At 40.5% G+C, this 14847-nt stretch overlaps 1 long non-coding RNA gene across 1 annotated transcript; it reads right to left on the minus strand.

The window, feature by feature from the left end:
* Nucleotides 1-7992: 7992 nt before the first annotated feature.
* Nucleotides 7993-14812, minus strand: LOC119032831. Its single transcript, XR_005079057.1, has 3 exons — nt 11692-14812; nt 9006-9169; nt 7993-8864 (listed from the first exon to the last, which is right to left on the minus strand). It is a non-coding gene; the product is annotated as an uncharacterized LOC119032831 (long non-coding RNA).
* Between the last annotated feature and the right edge of the window lie 35 nt (nt 14813-14847).

Raw genomic sequence — 14847 nt, forward strand, 5'->3', positions numbered from 1 at the left:
TTTGTTTTATAACTGCTACTCCATACTTCCTGTGTAGAAATCTAACAACCCATGTGCAATGGAATTAATAGAAACAATGTCTCACTGGATTTGATGGCCAAGCTAATAGCTGTAATTTTGCAAGCAGCTAATGAGGAACATACCAGGCTGGCCCTGATATCTGACTCTCCCCATATGATGTCTTGCGTGTGTGATTGTGTAGCATGTTACTGCCTGTTGCTGATCAGTCATGTAGTGTGCAAATGACTGTGACTGTAATCCGTGGAACACACTGGCTGCGTGTGCAGTGCGTGGCTGATGAAGTTTGATAATCATTATTAAAAATGACGACATGATTTTCCTTTAGCCTCTCTGAAAGTGTGAGAAAGCAGGAGGGCGAAAAGGAAAAGAGAGTGCACGGGAAAAAACTGCCCATCACCTGTTGGGTTTATTCTCTTCATGAGTGTGACATATTCTACAGGTACAGACATTAAAACTACATGGAAATGCTGGTATTATGTTGATATGACTGTCTTCAGGTGATTTTGAGGTACTTTTTTGCTGCACATATCTTGGGTAATAAAAGGCAAGACTCCAAATCTCTAGATGACATGCTGCTGCAGCCTCTATTGACACGTGCCAGAACCAAGCTACTGACACTGGCAGTGTGTCTGCTCTAACCTGTTTATACTCATTTTTATTATTGATGAAATGAGGAGCAAGATATTCGGCCATGCTCAAGCATTGCTAATGTAGGCAGTGTATAAATCTGTAAGACTCCGGGTAATAAGACAGAAATCCTGAACAGACAGTTACGTAGTAGGAGCAGCACAGTGATCTGACATCATTGAAAGCCATGTATTTGACCAAAGCATTCAGGGAAGTGTTCTCGTCACTTCATGATTTTGACATGTTAGAACTGAGTTCTTACTGGGAAATTAGTTCCTCGATGAAACACCAGAGACAGCAAGATTATTTTAAAAACCATCATATTCAGACCACATATAGATTAATATTCACAATCATGTCGTATTCTGTAACATTATTGTTATATCTAGCAGTAGATGTGTTATTTTTAATGAAACTTTAAACCAGTGTTGTTAAAGTGCCCTTTCCAATACCTAAAGAAACTCCAGTGTCACCAAATCGACCAGGACTAAAATATTCAAGGTTCACTGTGGAGTTTTTAACTCTAGTTGATCTATACTCTGGTTACTGACCTGTTTTTGTATGAGAGGGTTCCCATTTTGTTTATCCAGACAATGTTACACTCTTTTCAATAGTTGTTGATCTACAGGTAGAAGGAACACAGATTGGCAGAAATGACACAACAGAGCAAGACAAGTTTTGACTGTTAGCAAGTAAGCATGGATAAAAAATATGACGTAATTGACTTTGTAAAACTCTGAGGAAAGGAATGCATTTTTATATTATCTCTTAGTAGCATGTGATTCCATAGAAGAGTACACAATGTCTGATAACCCAGTGTCTTTCCATCAGAACAACCTGACAGCGTTCTGCCTGATGGACATGTAGGGAGAGAGCGTACAAGCAGCTGCTGGATCTGATTGGCCTCCATCCTGGAGCAGAACTTGTTAATAACACACAAAAACAAACAAGGAACACAAATGGTTAGAGTGTAACTTGTCTGTGTCAGTGTGCTTCTATGGCGTTTTTTCTGTCTCTCCCGACAGACTAGAGCAGCTCTATGACCTCTTGGCCTGTGAAGCACACTACAAGTGGGCAGATATGTCTAAGGTCAGCAAAACATCCAGAAAGCACATACAGATGCTTTGCCCGATGCAAATTCCTATACCCGTTCCTGTCTTTCCCATCAGGTGCTGTGGCAGTTTGACACCAAGGTTGGATCCATAAACAGAGCCTGAGGGCACTCCTTTTCACCTTTGCTTTTCCCATGAGATCTGATGAGTTTGACCAACTTCGGTTGAAGTAAGAGATAACCAGCTGAGGCATCAGAAACACTACATTGTACAGCGGAGAGTTATTGCTTGAGCCAGCCACAGTTTGACCCAAGTATGATTCATTCTCATTAGCTGCACCGTCCTCATCTTCCTGGGGATCCTGAATCATACTATAATCCCTATAATCCCTCCTGGGTCTGACGCTATGTCTTAAGGCTACAAGTTTCAAGAATTTTTAAACTGTCATTCTGCAGCACAAGATCGTATATGGCATTTCTGTTTGTAATTCCCCAAACTCCACACACACACACACACACACACACACACACACACACACACACACACACACACACACACACACACACACACACACACACACACACACACACACACACAGAAAAAACAACAACTTGACAGACTAATTAATAAATAATAATCACGTAACAAAATTAATGGCGAGGGTGAACACCCTAATTCCACCAAGCAAGCTCCTGTTCAGTTTAGTGTAGTGTCAATGGTGGATGGCACCAAAAGAGGCACTCCATATCACAGTAGCGATAACAACATTACTATTTGAGATATGAATATTAATAATACTGAAAGTATAATAACCTCACACCTGGTTTAGTCATTAATCAAGGTCTTGGATCAGGAAGTAATGAACATTTCAAAAGGTTTAAAGACTTCAGGAGCATGATATATATGGGACAGACTCCTGCTTGGATAAGATGAATGCTACACCCCTGGTTTCCCCAATCACACAGTTGATTAACAGTGAAATAATCAGGAAAGTCCTGAAAGTTTAGAAATGGCAGTCATTACCCCAATTTTTAAGGGAGGGGACCAGTGTGAGTTGGCTAATTAGAGACTTGTTAGTACTCTACCAATAATATTGAAGTTAATTGAAAAAGTGGAGGTTAAACAACTAATAAACCAATTGAATTTTGGTCAACTTTTTCTCAACCCAATACAGTTTGGCTCACTTAACTGAAAAGGCTCTTTTCTAGTTTGTCAGCTATAACCCATGTTGGAAGAGGGGTGGTAGAGGCTGTAATCATAGACCTGAAAAATGCATTTGATAAAGTCAGTTCCAATGCTCTGTTATTTAAATTATCAACATATAAGGTATCAGAATATACTGATAAATGAATGGCATCATATTTGAAGGACAGACAACACTGTATGGATGACATATTCACGCCTGATATTGAATTTGTCCAAAGCAGTTAGCATGTATTTTTAATTAGAAGAAACAAGTCCCCTCTTTCCAAAATCACTGAAAAAGGACAAAGGTTACAGGTTGTTCAACACTTTAAATATCTAGGTGTGATTGTGGACAGAAATCTAATATCATTAAAAAACACATTCCGAACATTTAAAAAAACACACTTTCTCATTTTAGATAAATAAGAAATCAAATGAGTACAGATGCAGCAAAGCTGTACATGCCTACCATGATATTTTCACATTTCTCACATTGTATTACAGTCTGGTTGCACGCAACTGATACAACTTATTGCAATACAGTCAAAAAAATTATTCTCTTATCATTGAAAACTGTTCATGTATGGCAAATGTTGCTTTATTTTATAGATCACCCACAATTTAGCACCACAACCAATGAAACAATTTGTGACAACATGTATAGCAGGCCCAAGAACAACAACTGCCTCTGCTACAGGGGACAGCCATGTTGCTTTCAGATCCACTATATCTGGTCAAAGCTGCCTCTCAGTAAACGCAGGTGGGATGTGAAATTCTTTACCATTAAGCATCAGACAGTGCTGACGGTTACTGGGGATACAAATTTATTTCACCAGTAATCAAGCAGTTCTATTGCTGTTGTAACTTGCTGTTACGAATGCTGATGAGAATTTGTTGTGTAGTTTATTGTTCGGTTCTCATATGATTCTTTTGGTTTGTGTCATTGGTTTGTTTTTATTAATGGTATCAACTGTAACTGTTTTTTGGCTTACTGCTCAATAATGGAACCTTATTTTCTGTAACCTGTACAGTAGTGGTGGTCATCACCTAACATGTGGTACAATACATGTATTGTGTATTGTCCCTGCTAAATAAATGTAATACTCTGATAAATATCAGTTGTATTTATTTGGATTTGTCACCTGGGAAGTTAAAGATGTTAAAAGGTATAAATGATTTTTGTTTCAGATGTTGAATTTAAAATATGATTTCATGGTGTCTGGGTGCATTTAAGAAGTTAAAAGGTCATTCTCATCACGTGTGAAAGTTCATGAACTTTGAGAGTTCTTGCACTTCCGGGTCCCCGGGAAGGAGGAAGAGAGCGGAGCCTCGCAGGCTAACCAGGGGGAAGCTAGCGGACTCGGGCGTGAGAGAGACAGAGCTTTTTGTTGCTGCCGAGAGAGACAGATGTTTTTCGTCGCCGCTGCTGAGTTAAACAGAAGTCTTGCTGCTGCCGTAGGAGACCGGGTTTTCTCGCTGCGAGCTGCTGGGTGCGGAAACGGTCGCCACCGCGACGAGGGAGCGAATCATCAGCTGCAGCCGAGTCCGGCTAACTGCACAGATACACGGAGGTATTGCTAGCAAAAAGGGTTTCCTTCATGAGCTCCAACTAAGCGCGCCAACGAAATAAATAAGAGTGCGCTCAAACAAACGAAATAGACAGTTGAGATACAAGAGAAACTATTATTACCCGGGTCCTTGTTTTTTTTTGTTCCACTGGTTCATACCTAAGATGTATGTGTTGTCATGCACATGTTTAATACATTTTCTGAAATCGCTAATCTGCGTTTGTGTGATTCAATTGTGTTAATTATTTGAGTAGTTGAGTCTGTATTGAGTGTTTCAAGGCCAAGGTGTGTTCCCACTTGTCTCCACATAGTTGCTATTGAAAGTGAGGATCATACGTCACCCTAGACAGTTATTTACTATTGAAATGTCTCTTTTACCATAAGATATTGAAGAAGAGTGAGGCTTCATCTTATAGTATAAGGTGGGTTTCTTAATACACGAGCTGGTGGTAAAAGGGTTACATAAACAATTAAATAAAGAATCAAGAGCAGTCTCTCCTCTGTTTTTCAGTTGCTCAAAAAAGTGAAAGGGGGTTACCCCAAAGCCAGTTGGTAACAACCCAACAAGCGTACCACTGAAAATGTGTGGAAACCCAAAACAGATCTACGGTTTATACTACAGAACAGTGGACCCTCAGGCTGTGAGATTCTTCACCAGCCCGCCATAAAGGAAAAGGGGGGGGAAAAAAAAAAAAAAAATGTGACTGATCAATCCAAATAAGTCGGAATCTCACCCGGTGACAGACATTAAAAGTTATACAGCAATAGCCAGCCTTCTCTCTGATGGTCTTGTTTGCTTATTTAATTCTGATAGAAGCATCAGTATTAAAGACACTCTTTCACATCCAGTTAATAAACCTAAAACATCGCACAGAGCAATAGTGGCAACTAAGATGAAAATATACATACATATAACATTTCAGTTATTTAAACCTTGAATTACTTTTAATTCCCTTGAATCCTTAACGGGCACAATTACCTTGATGACTCAGGCAGGATATGCCCTAAAAAAACAACAGGATACATTAATAGATATTTGCAGAATGTTGTTTCCCTAAACAAGCTTTGAGCTGGACCCCGGGGCATCAGTACTTTTCAGTATAACATATGTTGTTATTTTACTCTCCTAAATGAGCTCCTTCCCACAGGGGGTTTCGATAAACAAACATTTAAGCCTGGTACAGAAACATTTTACACATGCTGTGATTATTATTGAGTCATTATTGAGATATTTTTTGTGATAAATGCTGTGATTGCCATACATTCGGGCAATAGCTTTTTATTTCAGATGTTTATTTGACATGAGGAGAGGCCTAATAAGAATTTGCATTAAAGTTTCTCATATTCTGATGATGTGAATAAAACATAAGACAAAAATATTTGTCCGTCCAAACATAAATACTGCAAAGCAGAACACGTGTCATGTTCATATCATGAGCTCCAGCACTCCTGCACTGTCATTGAGGAAATATTGCCTTCTGTGCAACTACTCTTACTACTATTTCTCCATGCACAAAGAAAAGTGCATTTTGTGCTGCAGATGCATGCTTCCTTTTGCACAGTGAAAAGAAAATAGTTCCCACATAATACTGCTCACATCAAATTACCAAGTTAATTTTTTGCCATTTTGAGTGACACAAGCTGTTTGCTGTCTAGTTTCATCATATTATAACGAAGGACATCTCTGCAGCCAATATCACAAAAACTTAGCAAATACCACCATAACAATCTAGATGAATACATTGCACTTCTGGTGAGAGAAAAGTGTGTAAATGTGATTTTGTGGTGAACTGTGCCTTTAACCAGTAACATAATAGCGCAGTCTACAGTTTACTCCCTTGTAGTGCTTATTTACATGACTGTCCTGTGCAGAGTTCAGTGGAAATAAAAGCTGATCTCTGTGAGTAAAGAAGTTGGAGGCAGAGGGAAACAGCAGAAGTGGCTCTGACCCAAGTAAAGGCCTACCAACAACTTCATGTGTGGCTGTTTGTAATTTAAGAGGGTAATACATGTTGAAACTATTTCTCAAAAATTCATCCACCACCATCACAAAGCTATAGGCAATGACTGACTGCAGCACCCGTGCACAGCTGTTCTCAAAGATAAAGTTCCTGACTGCAACTCCAAAAACAGTCTTAACATTACCTTTGGTGCACACAACATCTTCTCTAGAGAGTTGTCTGAGGTATTTTGGGCATTGTTAGGGATGCACAGCATTATTATTTTTCAACTGATACTGATAACCGATTATTATTTGCCCCTCGCAACCAATAACGAAAAGCTAAAACATGCAGTTCCTGTTCACCTAAGGGTAAAAATGCTAATATATAGTGAGTAAAGATGAGTTTATTTTCCAAAGCCATGACCATCTGTTACCCACAAAGAACAGTACTTACTCTTTAGTACTACTCTGCTTAACCCACAGACACAGCTGCAAGCTCACTTGGTTAGCTGAGGATGTTTTAACAAACCACGCCCCAAGGTGGCTTTTGGGGGGAAGGGCCAGGAAATGGGTAATGCAACCACCATCTCTGGTGTTACAGACTTTTCCATTTAAAATGCCTTGAAGGATCAGTCTCTTATGTCTCTGATAATGTCTACGTTACACGTTTGCTATCTATAGGTTACCATGGTTATTTTAACCATGTCGGCATATCTATGCATAAAGTACCTTTCACAAAAGTGCTGGCACCCTCACAGCCCTGACTCACCAGGCCAGTGATTGGCCTTCAGAGTGGTGGTGAACACCATAGATTTAGCAGTTGTGTCACGAATCATTAGCACTGACGAAACAGACTGCCCTTGTCAATGCTAGTTCTTTGATGTCAGGTTGTGTCTGGGCCTAATATAGGCTGACCACATCCTGGATGCGGCCTTTTGATCAACATACAGACATGAGATTGATACCAATCTTTTTTCACCTGATTCTCAAAAATTAAAGCAACTCCCTGTATCCCTCTTATACAGCATGTTTGTGTGTTAATAATGCTACAAATGTCAGCAGACAGCTGCCTGAGTGGGACCTTGGCGCAAGGGGCTAAAACAAAAGCCTGGAAATCACAGATCATCTGAAACAGGTCCAGGAAGTCATGTCAGGTTACTTGTATGGAATCACCAGAGAGCTGATGGGTTGAGATCCATCCAACAGCACTTCAGTCTCTAAAGAGCGGTTCAGACAACTTTGTGATTGCCACTGCTTTCAAATGATCAGGTAAAGCCAGAAAATGTGTCTACTGTTTATATTCCAGTTATTTATAATTCAGAGAATTCAAAGAGGAGACATTGAAGATAAAAAAAACAAAACAAACAAAAAAAACAAGCACATTTTCAACAACTCTCCCAGTGCTTTCAAGCTGAAACAACATATATTGGCATCAGTCCATGGTTTCAAATGAAAAGATGAATCCGAATTATACTACATTTGCCAGTTCCATTCTTTTTAGTCTGGTATGTTTTCTTTAATTATTCTAATCAAAATCTAATTTATCTTTCCTGATAATTATTGACTGCATGAGAAAGTTAGTCATCTGTAAAACCAATTTACATACATGTGTGAAACTCTCATCAGGGTATTAGATCCCCCGTGTGGATGATTATTATGTGTGTGTTTCCTCTTTATTCCCAGTTTGAGTGTGTGTGGAGTCAGATGCCTGTCGATGAGCAGAAGAAACTGCAGTACAGAGAGTTTCTGAAGTGTTTCAGTGCTCTGGGCAGGATTCCCCACATATAGAACCAAATGGGCCAACCAACAGCGACCCATCTCCTTCCCCTGAAACAGTCTCAGTGACAAATTCTCATTGCCCAGAGTTGGGAGGTGAACATTTTAATTATCATTGCTCTTGAGGAATAAGAAAATGGTTCAAGCTCAGTCATGAATTATGTTAAGCTGTACAATGCGGTCATAACTTTTGTCACATTCTGTATGCCTGTGATTTCCTAAAGCAATTTGAAATATGGACACATCAAGACCTCAGAACACTTGTTCACTCTGTTGAATATGCCTTTTGCTTTGGTAGAGTCTTGACTCGCATTTGCATTTTTCAGTCTTTTTTTTTTGTCAGACATAGTAGTAGTAGTGGAAGACAAGAAAGACATGGTGAGGTAAAGTTTTTTACTCAAAGAGTTGGTAGGACAGACAGGATGACTGCAACTTTTCGACATACAAATTCAGTGTCTTCTTATAACACTACCTGCTACCACATTACAGTAGTTTGATCCTGTAACTTTGCCTTGTGGGATATTTCTCTTTTATTTGATGAGTGAAAGGATGCTGCCAAGTATGCACAGATGTCGTCTTGCCTCTGGTACCATCTCTGCTGGTAGATCAGTGATGGAACAAATCTTTCCCTCCATTCCACCTCTGTAGCTTTCTCACAGACAGCGAGGTGGAATATCAATGTGACATTCCGGCCTGCAAAAGGCAGTGTGAAATATTCCTGATAAAATTTTCTGCTTGGGCTAAACTGCTCTTAAATGCCGTAAAATACATATACATTTCTATTTTGCTTTCTGTCTGGTTTCCTGTATGATTGTGCAGCCCCCCACAGTGTACCTCCCACATATCCTGCCACAGCAGGGAGGCCACAGACAAGCAGTCTGCTGGGCAGCATGGAGAGGAGCCTGCATGGAGCACTGCAGCACTGCTGGAAGTAGATCCAGAGGATATGTTCCTAGGAGCATCCTCAGCCAGTGGGACACATCAGCAATAGCTTTTTCCTGAGTGAGGAGACAATCAGATATAACACTAAGTTATGCCTTCTACAAGCAATATGCTGATGAACATGCTAGTGACCGACTCCGGGCTCTCAGCATCAATATCTATTCTAGGAACATACAAAAAAATGCAGAAATTGATCAAACTTTGATTATAAGCCTATACGTGTTAAAATAATTCTGCGATAATTTATAACTGGAGGAAGGAGTCAGCTCAAAGTTCAAACAAGTTTTAAATCTTGTGCAAGAGGAGCATTCACAGAGCAACACGCAGGTCTGTTAAAGTCAAGTAAATGTCTTAGGAGAAAAGCATGGTACTTATCTGACTCTGTGGGTGTGTTTTTACTCTGATAATTACTAATTTATGCCCTCCTGCACTTAATAGTGCCCAGAGAAGGAAGTGATAACCTTCAGTGATTATTCAATACCTTAGATGGGTCATAAAACAACCTAAAACGAGGTCACAGGTCACAGGTTGCCTTAAACATTTATGTAAGGGATAATGCCTGACGAGGTGTCCATAAACAGGAGTTAATGGACGATGTGGAGGCCTAAGAACCGTCCTATGCGTAGCGGAGGACAGTTCCCTCCGCGAAGCCCATTAACTCCTGTTTATGGACACCTCGAAGGGCATTATCCTGCTTATACCATGGTCACTTGCCAAAGAAAATAAATTAAGACCATTAATTGATATTTCCATGCGTTTTACAATCAAAATATAAAGTTTTTCACAAGCCATAACTAAGTTTCCCTGGTAACGTCTGAGGGTTTGACTAAAACCTGGAACAATCATTTCCCTCCCGTAAGGTTCTTATGCGACAGAAGCGGTGTTCACTCCTCCAGTAAATAGGATGGACCATAGATACGACTTGGCAACGGGAGATATTCTAGTCTGCTCAGTGATGAGCAAGAAAGTTAACGCTATGCTAGCAAGATTAAAAGTCAATAACATTGTGTACAGTTGACAAACAGTAAATATAATTTGACAGCATGCTAGCTAACAAGACCAGCTAGCTAACCAGTCATGTCATTGTCCCCAAATCTGATACCCAAATATCAAGATTTTCATAAACATATGATCGGCGGTGTGTAACGTTACTGTGGTGGCAGCCTGAAGTAGAGAGCTGAACAGCGAACGGGATGTGAGCTTATTCGTCTACCAATAAGTTTAGAGGGGAAGTGTACTTTCTGCAGCTAGTGCACTGATTTACAGGGTTGAACAGTCTGACTGGAACTACTTAGTAGGTGTCCATATATCAGGGGTTAATGGACATCCTGCAGCCAATCAGAATCGAGTATTACCCCAGACCATGGTATAAATTGCTATAACTCACACTGCTAGCAAAACTGTCGTTATTAGCTGATAAGCTACAGTTACAAAGTCAGTGTGAAACACATGTACATGAACAGTTATTATTATGGCAAAGTACCAATAGTCATACCTACAATATTCTTTCATTGACATATTTGTTCAACACATATTTGTTTCCTCTCTGAACTTCTCTTTGCAGCTGCGTGGAGATGAACAATATTCTGTCCATGTTCTGTGGTTTTTAGCCTACAGTAAAACACGTAGCACACGCATATGGACCATCTGCCAAAGACACTGCCAGCCCTGATGTCTGATGTTTCAGAGATGCAAGCTGCAACAGTGTGTGCATTTTCACCAGATACACAGGTTAACACTGACACACCTGTTTTTAGATCAGCGACAAGCTATTAATAAGAACAGATTCTGAGTCTCCACTGACTAGTATGCACGTTAGCATTTGAAAATGTTGTTTTCCCTCATGTATCCAGCGTGTAGACAGTCATCACAGTTGGAGCAAAGCGTGAAATTGGGACAGAGAATATGTAGTTTCAGCTACACGTACCCATGCTGAGCAGCACATTAGCACATTTCAAATTAACCATGTAGTACCTCTACATTCCTCTGCTTAAGGTCTGATCTACTGCAGTTTTATTGGCTGCAAGTTAAAATTGGGTTACAGTAAAGTGTGGGGGGACAGCTCTGGAATGTGAGGGGGTGGTGATGGGCGACAGTGGGTTGCCAGATTGTGTAAACTCAGCGGGGACCTCCCACCCTCAGGCTCTCGACTATCGCCTCCCATGACAAGCGAATTGGGCAAGTTTAGAGATTTGCAGTGCTTTCTGGCATGGAGAGGTGTATGTGAAGCTTTGAACAATGACACACGGGTGGGCACGTTCTAAAAGGACCCCTGCTGAGCAACTAAGCCCAGCCCCAAGCTTTAGTGGATCGTGTGGGTGAGGGCCTAATCTGGCAACCCATGAGCTGCAACCCTCCAAACCAACTTTGGAATCACAAAGACCTGCATTGTCTCAACCGAACCCACCATCTGTGTAAAATTGAGACCCCCTGCATCTTATCCGAATCGATGGTGTGTCTGTAGATGAGTTTACAGACAAAACCTCTTTATCTGATCACAGAAGAAAAAACACTTTGTTTGTTCTGAGACTGAGCTTGTGAAAAAGCGAAATATTACCGATAATGTGGGTGCTCTCACCTCTATCTGTTGTTTTCTTTCTTGTTGTTTATGTCCATCTGTTTGGTTCTTGTACTCGGTGGCCTGACAGGATCCTGTATGCTCTGGTTCTGTTCAGATGAGCCAGGGTGTCCTGGACAGAGACTGTGTGGAGGTCGTGCTGAGGACCTATGGTGTGGTTCGTATCTCCTCCTGGACGCCGATCACACGAGCAGGAATTTCCTCCGTGCAGGACTTCAGGGAGGTGAGGTCAGCTGCAGCACGCCACCCTGCAAGCTTCAGTTGTGCCTCTGCTACCAAGATATCTGAGGAGAATGATGTAGAGTGACTGGAAATCCATGCGTACTGGAGATCACGCACGCACGCACACACACACACACACACACACACACACACACCTGTTCACTTGACAGCCAATCAGTAATTTTAATTGTTCAATTAAGATGAAGGTTGAAACGAGACCACACTGACATTTCGGCTCAGGAGAACAGCAGCTGACACTCACATTCTATTGTCCCTGTCATTTACCTGCTGTACAATTTACTGAAGACAGCGCCCCTCAGCTAATCGAAACAATTAGCAGCCTGTTGTGGATGACATCTCCTCAACCCCCACCTAATACGCAAGGGCACACACATATGTGCACACATACAATACCCACTTCGATTTGCTGTTGTTGCCCTGCAGGTGTTGCACAATTTCAGCATGAATCTGATGGAGGAGGAGTTCCTCCAACTCAGCTCTTACTTTGATGCCAACACCACAGGGAAGACTTTCAACAACAACTTCCTTTGGGCATTTCTTCACTGATGTTCATTCAGATGCCTGCAGGTGCTTCACAAAGCTGGGCTGAGTGGGACTGAGCAACCACTCTGAGGCCAAATTACTTTGATTAATTTGCGCAAAAACTACAATTAATAGTGAAAATACTTACTACCTTTAAGTGGCCTGTGCAATCTTAGATCCCCTAAAAACGTATTATTTAGTAAATAACAACCACGATCAGGTTAGTATCTTTAGCAATTACTTTACATCGATTTTGGCAATGAAGCACCTAAGAAACCTGCAATAACTTCAAGGACAGTGCACCCCACAATTAATATGACCTTTTTTCCCTCTTACCTGTAGTGCTATCTATCTATCTAGATTGTTATGATTTGAGTTTTGGAGATATTGGACATAGTGATGTCTGCTCTTTTTCCATCATAATTAAACTAGATTGGATTCGGCTTGTGGTGCTGAAGTACCACCCGTAGTGTTTTCAGCGCTACCTGACAATCCTGTTTTATCGACTTCCTATCTGACTTCTTCCCTTGGACTGAAGCAGTGTACTCTTGGTGTGTCCACGTCATTAAACCTGGGGATTCGAGGCTATAGCCCTGGATGTTTTAGGAATAGCCCCGGATATCAGATCTGTGCCTTTAAAAATCAATCAATCAATCAATCAATCAATCAATCAATCAATCAATCAATCAATCAATCAATCAATCAATCAATCAATCAATCAAGTATAATTTTCCTCATGATGAAAATAGCCCCAGAGGTTTTCATGTGGTTGCATATCCAGCGGCAAGCAGCCACAAATCCAACATTGTCACCAGCGCAAATTGAGCAGAAGCTAACCTGGCCTTCCTTATGGCATATGCCAGTGTCAGAATAATTATGTGTTCTTCTTTCCCCCTCTATCCATCACTGATATTGCCAGAGCCCGTCTATTAGCCTACTGTTTAGTACCATTGCAGCATTTATAGTAGTTACTTATTATGGATATATGGATGTGGAGAGTGAGACATCATCTCTGCCAACCCCTGATATAATACTTCCATCAGCTCAGGTTTGTGAAAAAAAGCAGCCAGACTCAGCAGTCCCGCCATGAATTCAACCTTCATATGATCACCTTGACACCGGGTAGGCCCATGTATTAATTATTCTAATTTTAATTTCTAATTTTGTCTGCTGTGGTAAATCAAATTGGAATTGTGTTCATGGGTGTACAAAGCCTCCTGTAGGCCTAATGCAGACAGACAATGAAGTGAAGAAATTATAACAGGGAATGTTCTATCTGCTCTAATAGCCTATGCACACAGCACATGTCTTATTACAGGCTATAATATCTTTGATGTAAACATTACTCAGTAGGCCTATAGTGAGAGAAAATTTGCTTTATTTGTGATTAAAATATGACGATGTGGATCCCAACGATTGGCCTTCCTGTCCTTCTCAAACTAAACTGAAATTGCATCTTTAACAGTCCAATTTTCAAAATTTCCCAGGGGAGACCCCCATTAAAAAAATACTCTATCTGCAGAGGTAAAGCCCCGGATGTTTTGCACTCCTAGCTATCCAAGGTGCAACAGAGACTCAATTGCTGCTTGTTTCAGTTTAATAATTCTGCCTTTGTTTACATAAGCTTGTTGGGGTGGGGTTATTTTCTTCTTCACTAACAAATCAGTAGCTAGTGTCATATTCATCTAAGCAGCAGTGGTTGCCAGGAGGAGTCAGCTTATTTTTTCACATTAATCAAAGACATATGGATGCAGATTTATATGTTGTTTGTCTCTACAACAACCTGCACACTTGTATCAATCTCTTCTGTACATGTTACCATCTTTTTGTTGCTATTTTTTACAAATGCAGCTATGTAACTAGCTACTTGGAAAATTGTTGTCCCCTATGATGCTCTGAATGATCAAGTGTTTCTTTAAACGGGGAAGCAGATGTCAACAGTCACAATGTGACATCATTTAACAGTTCATATGACAAATAGCTGTGCTTTTTGGCAGATTTGATAAAAGATAAAGTCCCTATGTCAAAGACTACTTTTAATTCATTTACTGCATCTGTCAGTATTATATTAATTAATAAAAAAGCTGTGTGCACATGGAACATGGGTGGTGGAATCTGGGACTACAGCTCCTTTATGCCCATTGGCCCCTTTGTGAGTTACTTTGGCACTGGCAGCTGACATTACAAATTTGATCTGACGCTGATTCAATAAATTGATCCATCAAGAGAAAAGGTGACTGAAAAACACTAATTATAAAGATCTACAGGAAGTGACAGATAACCCATTTGAGAGTTTTTCAGTGTCTCCTTGACCTCCTGTCCATTTGACACTAATTTGTATTCCAAAGCCAGTCAAATAAAGTTCCTTTTAATTGACACAGACAAACGAGA

The sequence above is a fragment of the Acanthopagrus latus genome, chromosome 14 (genome assembly GCF_904848185.1).
Source record: "Acanthopagrus latus isolate v.2019 chromosome 14, fAcaLat1.1, whole genome shotgun sequence".
Taxonomy (NCBI): domain Eukaryota; kingdom Metazoa; phylum Chordata; class Actinopteri; order Spariformes; family Sparidae; genus Acanthopagrus; species Acanthopagrus latus.